Here is a 17,718-nt window from a genome sequence, read left to right as displayed (position 1 = left end):
AGTTCCTTCTCCATCCTCTTCTCTTCCCATCACTCTGGTACAAGTTGATGTCGGTCTCATCTGTCCATAGGATGTTGTTCCAGAACTGTGAAGGCTTTTTTACATGTCGTTTGGCAAACTCTAATCTGGCCTTCCTGTGTTTGAGGCTCACCAATGGTTTCCATCTTGTGGTGAACCCTCTGTATTCACTCTGGTGAAGTCTTCTCTTGATTGGTGACTTTGACACACATACACCTACCTCCTGGAGAGTGTTCTTCAACTGTTGTGAAGGGTGTTTTCTTCACCAGGGAAAGAATTCTTCGCTCATCCACCATTTGTTTTCCGTGGTCTTCCGGGTCTTTTGGTGTTGCTGAGCTCACCGGTGCGTTCCTTCTTTTTAAGAATGTTCCAAACAGTTGTTTTGGCCACGCCTAATGTTTTTGCTATCTCTCTGATGGGTTTGTTTTGTTTTTTCAGCCTAATGATGGCTTCACTGATAGTGACAGCTCTTTGGATCTCATCTTGAGAGTTGACAGCAACAGATTCCAAATGCAAATAGCACACTTGAAATGAACTCTGGACCTTTTATCTGCTCATTGTAATTGGGATAATGAGGGAATAACACACACCTGGCCTTGGAACAGCTGAGAAGCCAATTGTCCCATTACTTTTGGTCCCTTAACAAGTGGGAGGCACATATGCAAACTATTGTAATTCCTACACCGTTCACCTGATTTGGATGTAAATACCCTCAAATTAAATCTGATAGTTTGCAGTTAAAGCACATCTTGTTTGTTTCATTTCAAATCCATTGTGGTGGTGTATAGAGCCATAAATGTTAGAATTGTGTCCATGTCCCAATATTTATGGACCTGACTGTAGATATTAAACAATAATTAATATAAAAAGTCCATACATAAACATCTGTGATATTCAAAAAAAAAAATCTTCATGCAAGTGATAGTGCCAAGGTGATCTTCACTCTGGTGTAAAAAAATCCTGAAACGGCAGCAATGCCTGCTCACCTCCACACACTGACCCACACAGGGCCCAAAAGCTAATAGTCACCCCAATAACGAATACTTTTAGATGTTTCCTCATCAAAGGGACAGTAAGATGAGACTTAGACTCCTCTCAAACGCACCTTATCCACTCCACCTCCACTCAAGGCCATGTAAGTGAGACACAAAGCAAAGATCCTTCCATAGTGCAGGAAGCATTTATTAGGAAAAAGGTATAACAGATATTGCACTCACATGTATTCCCAGTATAAACCGCCTGTCACCACATCCTATGGGTGTAATGCATGATAACTGGGTAGAGCAATATGGCCGCTGCGCCCGGAAATGCATCACCTCGTAACCGGAAATGGCGTACCGACGCGTTGCGTCACGTGCCTCGTGACTTCATCAGGGTTTTGAACTTCCACCTGTATGCGATTCCTCTGGATCGAAGGAGCTCAAGTAGGGGGCGGAGATGTTTCCTATGCTGTAAAGTTATATGGGATAGATCCTGATGAAGTGTCATTTCAGCCCCATAAGTGACGCGGCTTCTATTCCTCGCCCACCGTAGGATCTCCTCCTTCACACGAAAGCTGGTAATGCAACATATTACATCCCTAGGAGGGTCCGTATCTCTGCTTCTGGGGCGTAGCGCCCTGTGTAGGCGTTCAATTTCAACCGGCGTGTCAGGGGACAGGTCATTCAGTATCACTAAAATCGCATGGGGCAGCTGGCCGGGTTCAACTGTTTCTGGAACGCCTCTGATCCTCAGATTGTTGCGTCTGCCCCTATTACCTAAGTCCTCCAAATGTCTATGAAGTTCATGAATATGAGCAGTATGGGCCTCAGCAGTGCCCCTTACCTCATGTAGTGCAGCTTCACGGCGGGCTGAAGTTCCTTCCACCTCCTCCAGCCTCATGGCCACGGCTTCCATATTAAGTGTAAGATGAGATATGGCGGCTGATAGTTTCTTTAATGTCCGCCGTCACCTCTCTTGTCAGCCATGGAGAGAGTTTTGCTGGCGGGAGCTGATGCCACCGTCTGTCAGCCCCGAGTGATCTCTGGGTGGGCTCCAGGCAGGGCTCGTGGCCCGGTCCGCACATGGCGCTGAGGCTGCAGCTTCCCTCGGCTGTGTCCAAAAGAGTTTGTGTATGTGGCGGTTGAGCTGGGTGCCCGTGTCCCACGGAGAGCGGGACTGAGGGGCGGATGAGTTGCGCTCTGATTTCCCCATAGTCTGAGCATCGGGTGTCCCGTGCAGGAGTATCAGCAGACCTCTGTGTGTCAGAGCGAGTGGATTGGGCGGCCATTTCCGTCGGTGTCAAAGCCACGCCCCCTGTTGCTGCATCTTTAGTGTTCCCCTTTTGTGTCAGCACTGGTATCCTTTTTTTTTTTTTTTGTATTTTTTATAATTTATTATTTTTTATTTTATTTTTATTTATTGGCTGCAGCACTTAAACCATTTATGGCATAATTGCTGTGCCCCCTTCTGAGTCACAAGTGTTCCCCCTTCTGCATCAGCAGTAGATCCCTTTTTTTTTGGTTTTCTGAATTTTTTTATTTATTTTTTGTTTCCACAGCAGCCAAACTATTGAGGGCATAATTGCTGTTCCCCCTTCTCAGTCACAAGTGTTCTTCCTGCTGCGTCACCATTTTTTTTTTGGCTCTCTTAATTTTTTACCTTTTTTTTAAATTTTATTACTGCTGTGGCCAAAAAAATTAATGTATCCATAGTTACTATAGCCCCTATTTTCTGTAACCCCCCCCCCCAAAAAAAAAAATAAAACAGTTTAAAGAGATTCCTAGATTGTAAGCTCGTAAGAGTAGGGCCCTCTTACCCCTCGTACGCTGTCTGTCTTTGTTGTACTGTGCCATGTATTGTCCCCCCCTATTGTACAGCGCTGAGCAAACCCTTTGGCGCTATATAAACTCGTAGTAATAATAATAATAATAATAAAGTGCACCAAGCACAAACATATTGCACCCCAGCACCAAAATCCCATCCCCCACAGAAAAATAAAGTAGAAAAATTGTCTAAAAAAATCCCCATCATGTCGGAAAGGCCAAGAAGGAGAGGCAGATTCTCACAGGCAGCTAAGAGAGGGCAAGCAGCCTCTGTGTCCACAGTGACCAGTGGTGGCCGTGGACATGGTGGATCCTCTGCAGGCAGAGCACGCTTGTCCTTTGTTTCTGGTGCTGGCCGTATTATTGAGCCACAACATGCCGAAGAGGTGGGGGAGGGGGATAACTCAGCCATCCTCATCCTCCTCATCCTCTGATACCCAGGATCATACTATTTTGCCTTCCACCACAGCTGCCAAAGCGGCCTGTTCCACAGGCTCCTTGTCCACCACAGCTGCTCCTTCCGTAGCCCCACCATCATGCATGGAGGAGTCACCTCAATCATGTGATCCTGGTGTCAGTCCCATGCTGCTGGAGGATGCGCAGCAATCTGGATGCTCCGATGTTGGTTCCCAGGATGAGGTAAAGAGTGACATGAGCCTAGAGAGAGGGGGCGCCAGTTAGGGAAGAGAAATTGGCAGTCATGGTCCCCCAGCCACAGCACACTGCCAAGTTGGGTCCAGTGATGAGGAGGATGGGGATGATGAGGTCACTGACTGTACTTGGGTGAGAGAACACAGGAGGACAGTGAGGAGGAGGCAGAACTCCAACAACGCAGGATGTCTTCCAGGGGCAGGGGTAGCGGCAGCCAACCGATGGCATCACATGACAGAGCTCCTCAGGGGCGGGGCACTGCTGACTCCATGCAGACTTCCACAAGTTCTCTGGTGTGGGCTTATTCCAACACATGTGCAGCAGACCGCAGCATTGCTATTTGCAGTCTCTGTCTGAAGCAGACCAAGCGTGGCCAAAACACCAGCCGCTTGGGCACCACGTGCTGGACCAGACATATGACGAGCCGCCATGCAACCCATTGGTAACAGCACCTGAAAGGCCATCATCCGAAAACAGTGCAGACTTCTTCTTGGTCCTCATCTGGGATCTCTACCTCCTCTGTAATACATCCGGTCTTCTCAACAGCCTCCACTGAAAGGAGTGATGGTACAGCAATGGGTGCCACAGGTCCTGCACCCCATCTGATAGCAGTACACCACCTATTGATTTCAGCAGTCAAATTTCACTACCCCATTTGCTGAACCTTGAACCTTGGACTCCGCCCCCTTCCGTGAATTTGCAGAATGTGCTGTACCACAGTGGCAGGTTCTGAAAAGACAATTCTTTTCACGTAAGGCCATTCCAGCTCTGAACCATCATGTGGAAGGCAATGTTTTGACCTTGGACAGGGTGGTCAGCAGAAAGGTCCACATTACTGACACGTGGTCCAGCAGGCATAGTCAGGGACGTTACATATCCTCCACGGCACACTGGTTAACTCTGCTAGCAGCTGGGAAGGATGCAGGACAGGGTTCAGTGATGGAGCTTGTTCCACCACCATGCCTCCAAAAATCTAGTGGTGATTCTGCTACATCTGTCTGCCCCACCCCCTCCTCTTCCTCTGCCTCTATGGCCTCTTCTGCTGAATTGTCCTCTGAACCAGCAGTGCTCCGTAAGCATTCAAGGGGCTACGCAAGCAGTCAGGCTAAGAGATGCCACGTGGTGCTTCAGCTGGTCTATCTAGGGGACAGGAGTCACTCCGGGCCAGAGATTCTGTCAGCTCTGCAGGGGCCGGCTCAGAGATGGTTTACACCACAGAAGACTGAGCCATGAATGGTTGTATATGACTATGGCACCACCCTTCTCTACGCCCTCCGACAGGGACACTGGCTGACATTCAATGGGAATTCAACCTGTCCACCAACCACCTCATTTATGACATGTCCACCAGGTGGAACTCAACATTGGAAATGCTGCAGCGGCTGCACACACAGCAGAGGGCCAACAATGAGTACCTGTGTGAATATGGCACAAGGACAGGCTCAGGGGAACTTGGCTTCTTTTTGCCACACCAGTGGCTGCTGAAAAGGATGCATGCCTATCCTGTCACCATTTGAGGAGGCCACAGGGATGGTGAGCCGTGACAATGCATGCATCAGTGACATTATCCCTCTAGTCTTCCGGCTGGAGCACACGCTGTGTGGAATCATGGACAGGGCACTTGAGGAAGAACAGCGGGAGGAAGAGGAGGATTTCCTGTCCTCTCAAGGCCCCCTTTATGCAGAAATCATTCCTGTGGGGCCACAAAACACAAAGCAGGAGGAGGAAGAGAAGGAGGAGGATTGCAGCAGCATGGAAGTAGAGGATCGTACACATCAGTCTTCAAGGGGTGGTTTTCAGGTTTTCAGAATCAGGGAGTCTTCAAGGGGTGGCTCCCTGATTCTGCAAAGCCTGTGTAAGGGCCCGAGGATTCGTGGTATGAAGGAGAGGGATCAATACTAGTTGGCAACCCCTCTTGATCCACGTTACAAGGGGGAAGTTGCAGAGCTCCTCCAGTCTTCACAGAGGGAGCAGAGGATGAAACATCTTGAGGACGCCTTAAAAAAAATTTGTGTAACACCTTTCCAGACAATGGGAGGTTACCATTTCCTGGACAACGTGTTTCTGAGGCTTTGTCCTGTCAGAGGAAGATCAGTGGAGAAGGCGGCCGGCTGACCGATGCCTTCAAACAGTTCTTCAGTCCTCAGTGCCCAGGGCTGTTAGGTTTAAGCACCCATCGGCAGGGTCTGCATCATATGGTGCAGGATTATCTAGGGGCAAGAGCAGACTTGGAGACCTTTCCAACTGAACATCCACTGGGTTACTGGGTCTTGAGGATGGATCACTGGCCAGAACTCGGTCAATATGCCATCCAGCTACTGGCCTGTCCTGCACCCAGCGTGCTTTCCAAACGGACATTCAGTGCTGCTGGAGGTTTTGTGGCGGATAAAAGAGTGCGTCTGTCCACAGACTCCGCTGACCAGCTGACATTTATCGACATGAATCAGTCCTGGATCAACAGCAACTATCTTGTCCCTGATGCTGATGTAACTGATTCCATTTGTTAGGGATCTGGGATCCCTTGAAGACTGCCTATGCTGCCTATCCTATTCCTCAATCCTGATTATGGTCACTTCCAACAACTTTTTTGGCTTAGGGCACCACCAACACTCAAGGCCCAATTTTTCGGCACCCGTTTCACAGGTACATGTCATTTAATTTTTTTTTTTACTATCTTTCTGTAATTGTTACCAATATTTAACTGCAGGGCCCCTTCCTGCACCCAGCAAGAGTAACTGTGAGGGGTTACAGTGTTCAGGCGCCACCAACACCCAAGGTTCAGTTTTATTTATTTTGTACCCCTTACTCATTCACAAGGGGGGGCAGCATCAGGGTGCCCCCTTTTATATAAAGGGGTACCCTTATGCTGATGACCCCCCTGCCCGCAGACCCCCACCAGGCCAGGGTTTTGGAGAAGAAGCCCTTATCCTCATGCCGAGAGCACATGGCCTGGTAAGGCCCAGGGAGGGGAGGGTCGCTCGTTCATCCCCCCCTTTCTGGCCTGCAAGGTCTGTGCTCGGATAAAGGGTCTGGTAGGAAGTTAGGAGGAAACTCACACTTTTTACACTTTTTTTGGGGGATGGGGTTCCCCTTAGAAGGCATATAAGGCCTAAAGGTCTTAGTATGACCTTTAGGGGGAACCCCACGCACTTTAAAAAAAAAATCACTGTGGGGTCCCTCCTAACCATTCCAAGGGTCTGGTAATGATTAGGGGGACCCCACACTTTTTTTAATATAAATGTCAGTCGTGCTGCAGCAGGCTCTATACATTGTACAGATGTGCAACTTTGCAGGGAGTTTATGGGGACCCCCCAGGAATGATAATTACATTTTTAATTTGTTTTGTTTTTTTCCTTTAAGCAGTGAAAAAATGACTGTCCCTTTAAAAACTGTACTTTTTTAAGTTTATTTCACTGATTCCTGTCCCTCAGGGCCGTCCCCGAGTCCCCATACCACTTCTGGGGCCAATAACTGGCATAAAAGCCTTCAGAATGGTCACTTTTCAATGTACAACTTCCAGTCCCATAGACTTGCAATGAGTTCGAAGTTTGCAGTTGAACTTTCGTCAACTTCAAATATTCGACTGCGAACTGAACAGGGGGGTGTTGGACCCGTCACTACTTATTACATGTCTGTGTCCTTCTGTACAAGAATTCTAAGTCCTCATGCACACGGGACGTTGTTACAGCGGCTGTTTTTGGCTTTTGATGATTTTTTCTCCATCCAGTAAACCCCCCAACATGTTCTCCTCGGTGTCCATACACACAGAGACTGGAATCAGCGTTTTCTGGCTGGAAATAAAACCAGAACTAGCGGGCTTCTAGAGGAGTTTTTTAACTGTAAAAACTCTCTAATGCAGCAAAACGCAGCAAACCAGCATTTTTGGACTTTTTTTACCAAAAGAAAAACCTTGAAAAAACACAGCAACATGTTGCTAAACGCTAATGCAAAAACGCTAAAAAACCTCCGGCATTTAACGTGACTTTACACAGCTAATGTTACCAGCATTATCACCCCCCCCCCCCCCCCAGTGTACATGGAGCCTTCTAGCTATGTGTCTCAGTCCCAGCCTCCCCCTGTGTAGGAATGTACACCTCCCCCCCTGTAGGAGGGTACAGAACGGGTCACACTGGTTACGGAGTGTCAGACTTTCACTTTCGTTTCTCTCTTCTGCTCTCAGCGATGGCGTCTTCTGATCTGAGGAAGGAGCTGGAATGTTCCGTCTGTCTGAACATTTATACAGATCCTGTAACCCTGAGATGTGGACACAACTTCTGCCGGGACTGTATTGGCCGTGTGTTGGATACACAGGAGGGGTCTGGAGGTTATTCCTGTCCTGAATGTAATCAAAGCTTCAAGAAACGTCCCGTCCTTCAGAAGAATCTGAAGCTACGTAACATAGTGGAGAACTTCCAGTCTACCCATCCAGAGCAGGAGGAGTCCGGGGTCTTCTGTACTTACTGTATTCACACTCCTGTACCGGCTGTGAAATCCTGTCTGCATTGTGAAGCTTCTCTGTGTGACAACCACCTGAGAGTCCACAGCAAGTCACCAGAACACGTCCTATGTGACCCCACCACTTCCCTGAAGGACAGGAAATGCTCCATCCATGAGAAGATCCTGGAGTATTACTGCACTGAGGACTCCACCTGTATCTGTATGTCCTGCGGGTTCATTGGAGAACATCGGGGACACCAGGTGGAGACTCTGGAGGAGGCCTCTGAGATGAAGAAGAAGAAACTGAGGAATGTTCTGCAGAAACTGATGACCGAAAGAGAGGAGATGGAGAAAAGAGTCCAGAGTCTGCAGGAACGCAGGAGGAAAGTACAAGGAAAAGCAGATGAGGAAACCAAGAGAGTCACTGACCTGTTCAGAGACCTCAGGAGACGTCTGGAAGACCTGGAGAAGAGAGTCCTGAGGGACATCTCCGGGAGGGCAGAGCGGGTCTCCCGTCCCATGTTGGATTATATTCGGGATCTGGAAATAAAGAAGGAGGAGCTGTCCAGGAAGATGGAGGACATTGAGGAGCTGTGTAACATGACGGATCCACTGACTGTCCTACAGGAATCAGATACAGGTGACTTGTGTGATAGTGAGGATGGAGATGAGGACAGAGCGAGACATGAGAAGCTCCTCCATGATGGAGGGGATGGGGATGTGGGGGAGATCTCACACACATTACACACATTACATTATCTGATATCATGTCTGGGGTCAATGTACAGAAATGTACAGGCACACATGTCTCTCCACATTCTACTACAAAGGGCAAAGGTCCCATCAATGCTCCACCATCCGGGCCAGACCCCCAACCCTCCCCCACTGAAGGACCAAATATTGGGGCTGTACAGCAAACATGGGGGGTGTCGGGGGTTACAGACATATTACTGGATGTGAGGACAGCTGGTAATCATCTACATATATCAGATGACGGGAAAACTGCATCCGTATCATATCAGAATCGGCCAGAAACACCAGAGAGGTTCCAGGGTCCTCAGGTGATGAGCAGTCAGAGCTTCTCCTCCGGGAGACATTACTGGGACGTGGATGTCGGGGGGTCCCAGTACTGGATAGTCGGGATGTGTTACCCCAATATAGACAGGAGAGGAGATCAGTCAGTGATTGGATGTAATAAGAAGTCCTGGGGGTTGGAGAGTGTGGGGTTGTTGGAGGGTTATCAGTACTCAGTGATACATGGCAGTAATAGGACCCCATTCCCCGGCGGTGTCTCCAGTACCAGAATCAGGATAGATCTGGATTATGAGGCCGGGCGGATCTCCTTCTATGATCTGTGTGACCCGATCCGACACCTCCACACCTTCACCACCACCTTCACTCAGCCCCTCCATGCTGTGGTATGGGTATGGGGAGGTTGTATAAAGATATGTGGGAGGAGCCAGAAGTGAGAGATCTGCCCAGAGACATCACAGGGGGGATGATCTGATTGGTGATTGGTGCAATACTCAGCCAATAGGAGGAAGGGCAGGAAACAGGAGTGATTTGTGGAGAAAGCTGCAGGTTCCGGGGCCGTCATCTTCATCCTAAACCTCACTTCACTCCCTAGTGTGTCACTGACCAGGAACAAGCATGCAGGAGGTCCGAGTGTTCCGCCTTCACTGGCTGCATGCTTGTTCTGGGTCAGTGACACCCTAAGTAGTGTAGCCAGGATGGAGATGATAGCCCTGGAGCCGGAACCTTCCCAGTGTATCTGTAGCCACAATGTGTGTTTTCAGTTTTGGATGGAGTGTGGAAGGATTAGAGCCCCTGTCAGTTTTTCCTGCTATCCAGGACTCTGTCAGAATGGTTTCCTTTCACTTCCTGTCCTGCTGACAACAATTTCCCTGACAGGAAGTGAGGGGAAGTCTCTCTGTATTGGAGCCCTGCATAGCAGGACCGTCCTGGCTAGACATGTGACCACCAACACATTTCTGTTCCTTCACTTCCTTATGGAAATCATTTCATTTCCCTCCATTTTCCGGTTTTGGAATTTGTTTCGTTTCAAATTCAGAAAATTCAAATCTAATTCAAAAAGTATTGAATCAGCATTCAGATGTATTCTATTCGAAATTCCAATCTTGGAAAACTGTTATATTCATTGTATTCTATTCAACTAAATTCAGAAAATTTGAATCAAATGTGTAATGTTTCACATGACTGTCATATGCCTTTAAGTGTTTTCTATATCTTGTCTCTGCTCCTCCCTTTCCTCTGGTTTAGTTCTTGCTGTATAGATAGCCCCTCCCCCTTTCCCAGTAATGCATTGCAGTTCTAGCCTCATGTCATGGAGCAGAGCACATTATGATCTTTTGACCCATCGAATGTTCATTGTTGTAATATTCTCTGTTTATGGAATAAACTTCACAAGATCTACAAGATGTCTTATGGATTGAGTCACTGACTGTGGTATCCAACTGTGATTGGAGTGATCGCTATCTCATCACAACTGTAAGTTACAGAGATCACACTATCAATGCTGAGATTGGAGACACAGAACAACATTAGAAAAGTAATACATTGATCATCACATTTATTCTAAACAAAATTTGAATTTCAGAGCACAGTTATATTCTATTGTATTCTATTCTATTGTATTCTCTTTATTCTATTCTTTTTTTTTTTATTCTATTCTTTTTTTTTTTTATTCCATCCTATTATTTTCTCTTCTATTCTTTTTATTTTATTCTACTCCATTCTATTCTTTTCAAAATCTGAATTTCAGAAGATAGCCATATTCTGGTCTATTCTTTTCTATTCTATCCCATTATTTTCTTTTCTATTTTATTCTAGTCTTGTCTATTTTATTTTTTTTTCTATTCTAATATTTAATTTACAATTCTACTTTTTTCTATTCTTTTCTATTTTATCCCTTTATTTTCTATTCTATTCTATCTTACTCTATTATTTTTTTCTTTTATTCCGAATTTTGATTTGGAATGCAAGGAACCGCACCTGCCTAGTCCTAGTCCTGGGAGATAATGTATGTCACAGGATTGGTTTCCTCTCTGTGTCTCACCTGAGGCCACGCCCATCTCTGGGTGTATGGAGGGCGTACAGCCACTGGAATGCTCCACACAGAACCCCGCCCCTCCTCTCTATTCTAAGGTAAGACTCCGCCTCCCTTTATTCTGAGATGGATCTTTCTAACGATCGATGTGCACCCAGCATGCTGATCCTTCCTCTATATTGTATTGCTTTACGTTGCATGGGAATGAACACGTATCACACATATGATGAACACGTATCACACATATGATGAACACGTATCACACATATGATGAACACGTATCACACATATGATGAACACGTATCACACATATGATGAACACGTATCACACACATGATGATCACGTATCACACATATGATGATCACGTATCACACATATGATGAACACGTATCACACACATGATGATCACGTATCACACACATGATGAACACGTATCACACATTATAAAAAGAGAAAGACCTCAGGAAAGGAATCCGAGGGCCAAGAGGTCCCAATGAGGACAACCTGCAGGTTAGAAAATGATGAAATAGTTTATTGTAAAATATAAAATGGAGACAATTGGGATAAGATTCAGACCCGCCCACCACCAACCAGGGGTGTATTTACCACAAGGCAAACAAGGCATTTGCCTAGGGTGGCATTTTTTTGGGGAGTAGCAGCATTTTTCAGGGGGGCAGGGCCACCCCCCAAAGGGAGGGATGGAAGAAAGGACACGCAGCATGGGGACCACGTGGGATCTGAGAGAGGCTGCGGGCTGCTTGATAGTGTATGCAGAGCCTGACTCTTGTTCCCAGGGATGTACGGAGCTGTGAAGGTGAGTGTCTTCTCTCTTGGCAGGATGGGGGGGTTGCCAGTGTGTATGGTATGTCTCTTGGGTGAGGGGGTGCTGTTGGTCAATGTCAGGCTCTTATCGTGGGGATGTTTGTCAGTGCTAAGGTCTCTCTGAGGGGGGGAGCCGATTTTTGTGTTTCCTAGGGCAGCATGAAACCTAAATACACCACTGCCACCAACAGAAGGTGACATGAAGGGTTGAGATGACGTGTATCCAGGGTGACAGTCCACGCTGAGAAGTCCCAGCACCTCACATGGTCATTAGTTGTAGGGACCAGAAGGTGACATGAAGGGTGGAGATGACGTGTGTATCCTGGGTGACATTCCACGCTGAGAAGTCCCAGCACCTCACATGGAAGTTAGTTGTAGGGACCAGAAGGTGAAATGAAGGGTGGAGATGACGTGTGTATCCTGGGTGACCGTCCATGCTGAGAAGTCCCAGCACCTCACATGGAAATTAGTTGTAGGGACCTGAAGGTGACATGAAGGGTGGAGATGACGTTTGTATCCATGGTGACAGTCCATGCTGAGAAGTCCCAGCACCTCACATGGAAGAGTGTGAAGCAATAGTCTGGATGAAGACTCCAATCTAGACATGGAAGGCACACGGCAATCTTTAATCTACAAAGATAATGATGATGATTAGAGGGGCCCCCACCTGCCATCCCCCCCATATACTTGGGAGCCCTAATAACAAGGGATAGTTGGCACCATAACGGGGTCTTGTAGGAAAGGCCGGGAGTCCCTAATCCTAAATCGGGATAAAGAATTCTCCAGTCCCATAGATGATATAAATGACAGCATGCTAGTACATCACTGAATCATTCTTCCACTACGAGATATGGAGGAGTCCACCAATCATCTAGGCTTCAATAAGATCATCCTGCCATATGGATATCAGAAAATAATGTCCCCAAAGTTGGTCCCCGCACTGCAGTGCCCTGGCAGAATGTGTGCCATAAATTCCAGGTCTATTGATGAATGAAAAGTAATCACTAATAAATCAGCTGAATGATCACAAATGATGATATGAGTTCAGAGATATAGACCAAGGATGGCACAGAGAATGATCAGAATCAGATATATATGGTGTGACCGCATCTTGTCCCAGATCCTTGAGGGTACCTTCCTTTACCCATAAAGCGGCTTGTACCTGTAGTTGCCTTCAAATATGTGAGTATGGAAGTGAACCACATGTGTTCACAGGGTATAGATGGCTAATGATGGAGTCATACAGCAGCCTGGGTTGTATGCAGAGCTTGGCAGGGATGTGGCTGGATAAGAATCCCAAGATCAAGGATCAAAGTGGACCGGGGGAGACCATCCAGATGTCTATGCAGAGCGTGCATGGATGACCAGCATCAGACAGCCAGGACTGCGCAGGCGCGGATGTCAACCGGTCTCCCCCAGTCCCCTTTGATCCTCGATCTTGGGATACTTACCCGGCCACATCCCTGCCAAGCTCTCCATACAAGCGTTCCTCTCCTTTTCCCTACACGTTCCTCTTCTCATCCCGACACGTTCCTCTCCTTGCCCCGACATGTTCCTGTCCTCGCCCCGACGCGTTCCTCTCCTCGCCCCGACGCGTTCCTCTCCTCGCCCCGACGCGTTCCTCTCCTCGCCCCGACACGTTCTTCCCCTCGTCCCGACACGTTCCTCTACTAGCCCCGACACGTTCCTCTCCTAGCCCCGACACGTTCCTCTCCTAGCCCCGACACGTTCCTCTCCTAGCCCCGACACGTTCCTCTCCTTGCCCCGACACGTTCCTCTCCTTTCCCCGACACGTTCCTTTCCTCGTCCCGACACGTTCCTTTCCTCGTCCCGACACGTTCCTTTCGTCGTCCCGACACGTTCCTCTCCTCGCCTCGACACGTTCCTCTCCTCGTCCCGACACGTTCTTCCCCTCCTCCCGACACGTTCCTCTCCTAGCCCCGACACGTTCCTCGCCTCGTCCCGACACGTTCCCCTCTCCTCGTCCCGACACGTTCCCCTCTCCTCGTCCCGACACGTTCCCCTCTCCTCGTCCCGACACGTTCCCCTCTCCTCGTCCCGACACGTTCCTCTCCTCGTCCCGACACGTTTCTCTCCTCGTCCCGACACGTTCCTCTCCTCGTCCCATTTAACAATTGTAAGAATGTATTGGAAGCGTTACTTGGTTATGATGTGATTTGGGGAGAACCATCTCAAGGTCCCATATTGTCTTTCCGTGTTATTCCTCTCATCATCCAGGTCCATACATGCTGTGTCTTCACAATGAACATTTAGGACTTTTGGCCAACACTGGTCCGGTGATTTCTGCTCAGGGCTGTGTGATCTCTTTGTGTTTCTTCTTCTCAATCCTGAGGGATAAATCGGCCATTTAGATTGTCAGCATAGTGTTTGGTGAACATCACCTTGTTCTTATGAGCACCTGGGGGGTCAGCAATTGTGAGCGTCTCTTGTATAAATGGTATATTATAAAGGAAAGACACTTCACTTCTCCAGACACTGCTGGTGATTGTTACATGTCTCATGGAGTGATAATTTGCTGTAAATTATGAATATTGATGTATCAAAATCATAACTCTGTATACTGGCGGTCGGTCGCTCTGTATACTGGCGGTCGGTCGCTCTGTATACTGGCGGTCCATTGCTCTGTATACTGGGGGTCCGTCGCTCTGTATACTGGTAGTCATTCACAATGCAGAGATCAGGGCTGCACTACATACAAGAGCCCTGACTTGTTTCTAGAGTGTGGGATACAGAGAGTTAGTAGAACGTCGGCCAACATTCTTCCTGTATTGTGACACCAACAATGTTTATGTTAATGTTAAAGCAAGCGGATGGATGGATGGATGGATGGACGGATGGATAGACATAACACACAGACATCCTGCATTCTCTCCCCCTGGCAGAGTCTCTGTAAGAACCATGACTTGTGCTGGCAGAGAGGAATGCAGGATGTGTGAGTTCTGTCCGTCAAATGGAGGATCTTTAGCACAAGCCTTTCTGGGGTCCAAATACAGCCGGGATGGATGGATGGATGGATGGATGGGATAAACCATCTTCTCTGGAGCTGCTCTGCTAACCTTCCCACACTGTAGAAAGCAGCCTGTTCCCTCCCTGCTGGCAGAAGCTGTTGGTTTGTCTTTAGACCAAGTGTAGACAGATAGAAGTCCCTGTATGTCCCAGCGGGGACGGAGGAATCTGTCTGCCTCTTCTATTCTGTCCCCATAGCAGGCTGTGCTGTGCTGTCAGTGTCTCCTCTCCCCCCCCCCCATCCATCTCCTCTGTCACACTAAAAAGTCAAAAGAGTTGGGCTGAGGAAGGGGACAACATAAACCGACCACTAGGTGCTAAATCCCACCAACCAACATGGGGTGAAGCCAGACAACACGTGGCGGGTCTCACAGCTGCTCCAATGACCATTGGGGGTGTAATATTGATAAAACCAAGAAATCAGAGCGCTGGTGGTGAAAGCCAGGGGGATGAGACGATGACATACACAACCAATAGTCAATATGTCCCAATCCAATACTTTCATAGGACAATAAAACCATGACTACCCAGATTCCACGACTACCATGTCATAATATGGCCCTTCATGAAACATGGCACAAGTCACATGCTGAAAAGGAGTCCTGGGAGCATCTTACTGAGACGATGACATGGCTGATGGGAGTCTGGATGGGGAACTCAATGGATTTACCTTCTGAAAGAGGGATTCCAGCATACATTGTGCTTGGAGCTCGGTATAGGGAGTGTTTAACCCCGCGGGGTCCCAGGAGGACACATTGTAATGTCAGTGGATACATATTGGGTGAAATAAAGGCTATTTCTGGTAGACATACTACACTATATTCAGCGTTTTCTACATGAATGCGGAGTGGATTGGATCTACATAAAAGTGCCGGCAGAGAGTGGGAAGATCTGGGTACCATGATACCTACCCGGGATACAAGGGAAAAGTCCAGTCTGACCCGTCATTATGGGTCCAACTTGGAGGTGAGCACAGAAGTGTGTTGGAGGTGGAAGAGCACTGAGGGGGTATACAGGAGCACCGGACACTGGTATACAGCAATGTGACAACACCGCTCCACGGGAAGGTACTGCCGATTTAAAGGGACAGATCACTATAACTGCCATTGTATGAAGTTGCACCATTTCTGTTGTATTTCTATCACAAAGCACTGCTGATGTTCTAGAATTTATGGGGTTTATATGTCCTTATCGGAATAGATGATGAGTAGCATATATTGACCATCACAAGCACAGAAGAGTGTTCCTGATTGTCACTACTGAAAGACGCACTTAGGAGGATGCAGGTAACACAACAAGCGCCATTCTATTCATCTCATTGCTGAGCTGCATTTTATTACTATTGGACTTTGTTATATGTGGGAACACATCACATGCTGGCTGCACCTTCATTAGGAGGCATTTATTGTGCTGAAGGTTTTCTATACAGGGAGGCAGCTTACTCCAGTCCAGCAGTGTTCATTCATCCACAAAAACATTTGTGTCATAATTCTCATGAGCGGCATATCTCCAGTGATGGAAATGAAATGAAAATGACCCCATATTTATGTCTTTGATGATCCCAGATCCCTAACAAATGGGATCAGTTACATCAGCATCAGGGACAAGATAGTTGCTGTTGATCCAGGACTGATTCATGTTGATAAATGTCAGCTGGTCAGCGGAGTCTGTGGACAGACGCACTCTTTTATCCGTCACAAAACCTCCAGCAGCACTGAATGTCCGTTCAGAAAGCACGCTGGGTGCAGGACAGGTCAGTAGCTGGATGGCATATTGAGCGAGTTCTGGCCAGTGATCCATCCTCAAGACCCAGTAACCCAGTGGATGTTCAGTTGGGAAGGTCTCCAAGTCTGCTCTTGCCCCTAGATAATCCTGCACCATGTGATGCAGACCCTGCCGATGGGTGCTTAAACCTAACAGTCCTGGGCTCTGAGGACTAATGCCGGCCATAGACGGTTTGAAAATCGGCTGATTTTTCGTCCGAAAGAATAATCGGCGGATTTTTGCACTGTTAGTGGGTTAATTGGTCGGCCGATTTTCGGGTTTTTTGGATTTTCGGCCATGTTGGAAAATTTGTGGAAAACGGACGATTTTCATGGCAATGATGGGCAAATCGGACGATCGTTTTAATAAAAAAAAATATGCTCATGAGCCGTGACCTGCAAGGAACAGAAGTTTGGCTGTTATATGGGGTTAACTTCATGACTTAGTCGGCCGATTTGTGTAAGTGGTGGTGGTAACGTCAGCTTAACGAACAACCGATTTTTCGTTTATCGTTCAAAAAATCATCCGATTTTCAACCTGTCTAAAGTCTGCATAAAGAACTGTTTGAAGTCTGTGACCCCGCCCCGTCTGTGACCCCGCCCCGTCTGTGACCCCGCCCCATCTGTGACCCCGCCCCTGCTGTGACCTCCCTCCATGAGCTGATCTAAATGTATAACACAACACAACTCTTCTCCGCCCCAATTAGGAACTGATAAGGATCACATGAATTGGGGGGATGTTTCTCCAACACAGACCAGAGTGAAGAGCAACAAGAGGTGAGAATCAACCAACACAAACAGACCAAAATATATACACTATTTGTTCTGAGGTTTGTAGAAGTCTATGCGTTGCTGAAGTTCCAGTTTGGAGTGGAGATGAGAGCAGCAATTTCCCCAGAGATGGCAGAAGTCTATGCGTTGCTGATGTTCCAGTTTGGAGTGGAGATTGTAGGGAAATATGCGCTAGGGCTATTGATTCAGGTATACCATTTCTGTATTCATTATGCTTGCATTGTGACAAGAGTTAGAGTGATGCTTTAAATAGATGAAATTATTATGTCTTAAGTAAATGTTATAAGACATGCCAGCATTATTTTCGAGCTTATATGGAAAATTTTAAATGGTATA

General features: G+C 47.5%; 1 pseudogene; it reads left to right on the top strand.

Annotated features, from left to right (window-relative positions):
* The first annotated feature begins 7,620 nt into the window (after window positions 1-7,620).
* LOC149449547 (E3 ubiquitin/ISG15 ligase TRIM25-like) lies at window positions 7,621-10,348 on the top strand (annotated as a pseudogene).
* The last annotated feature ends 7,370 nt before the right edge of the window (window positions 10,349-17,718 follow it).

The sequence above is a fragment of the Staurois parvus genome, unplaced genomic scaffold (genome assembly GCF_062004578.1).
Source record: "Staurois parvus isolate SC_StPar_1 unplaced genomic scaffold, SC_StPar_1.0 ptg000612l, whole genome shotgun sequence".
Taxonomy (NCBI): domain Eukaryota; kingdom Metazoa; phylum Chordata; class Amphibia; order Anura; family Ranidae; genus Staurois; species Staurois parvus.
Note: the sequence above shows the minus strand (reverse complement) of the source record. Positions and strands in the feature narration are given on the sequence as shown.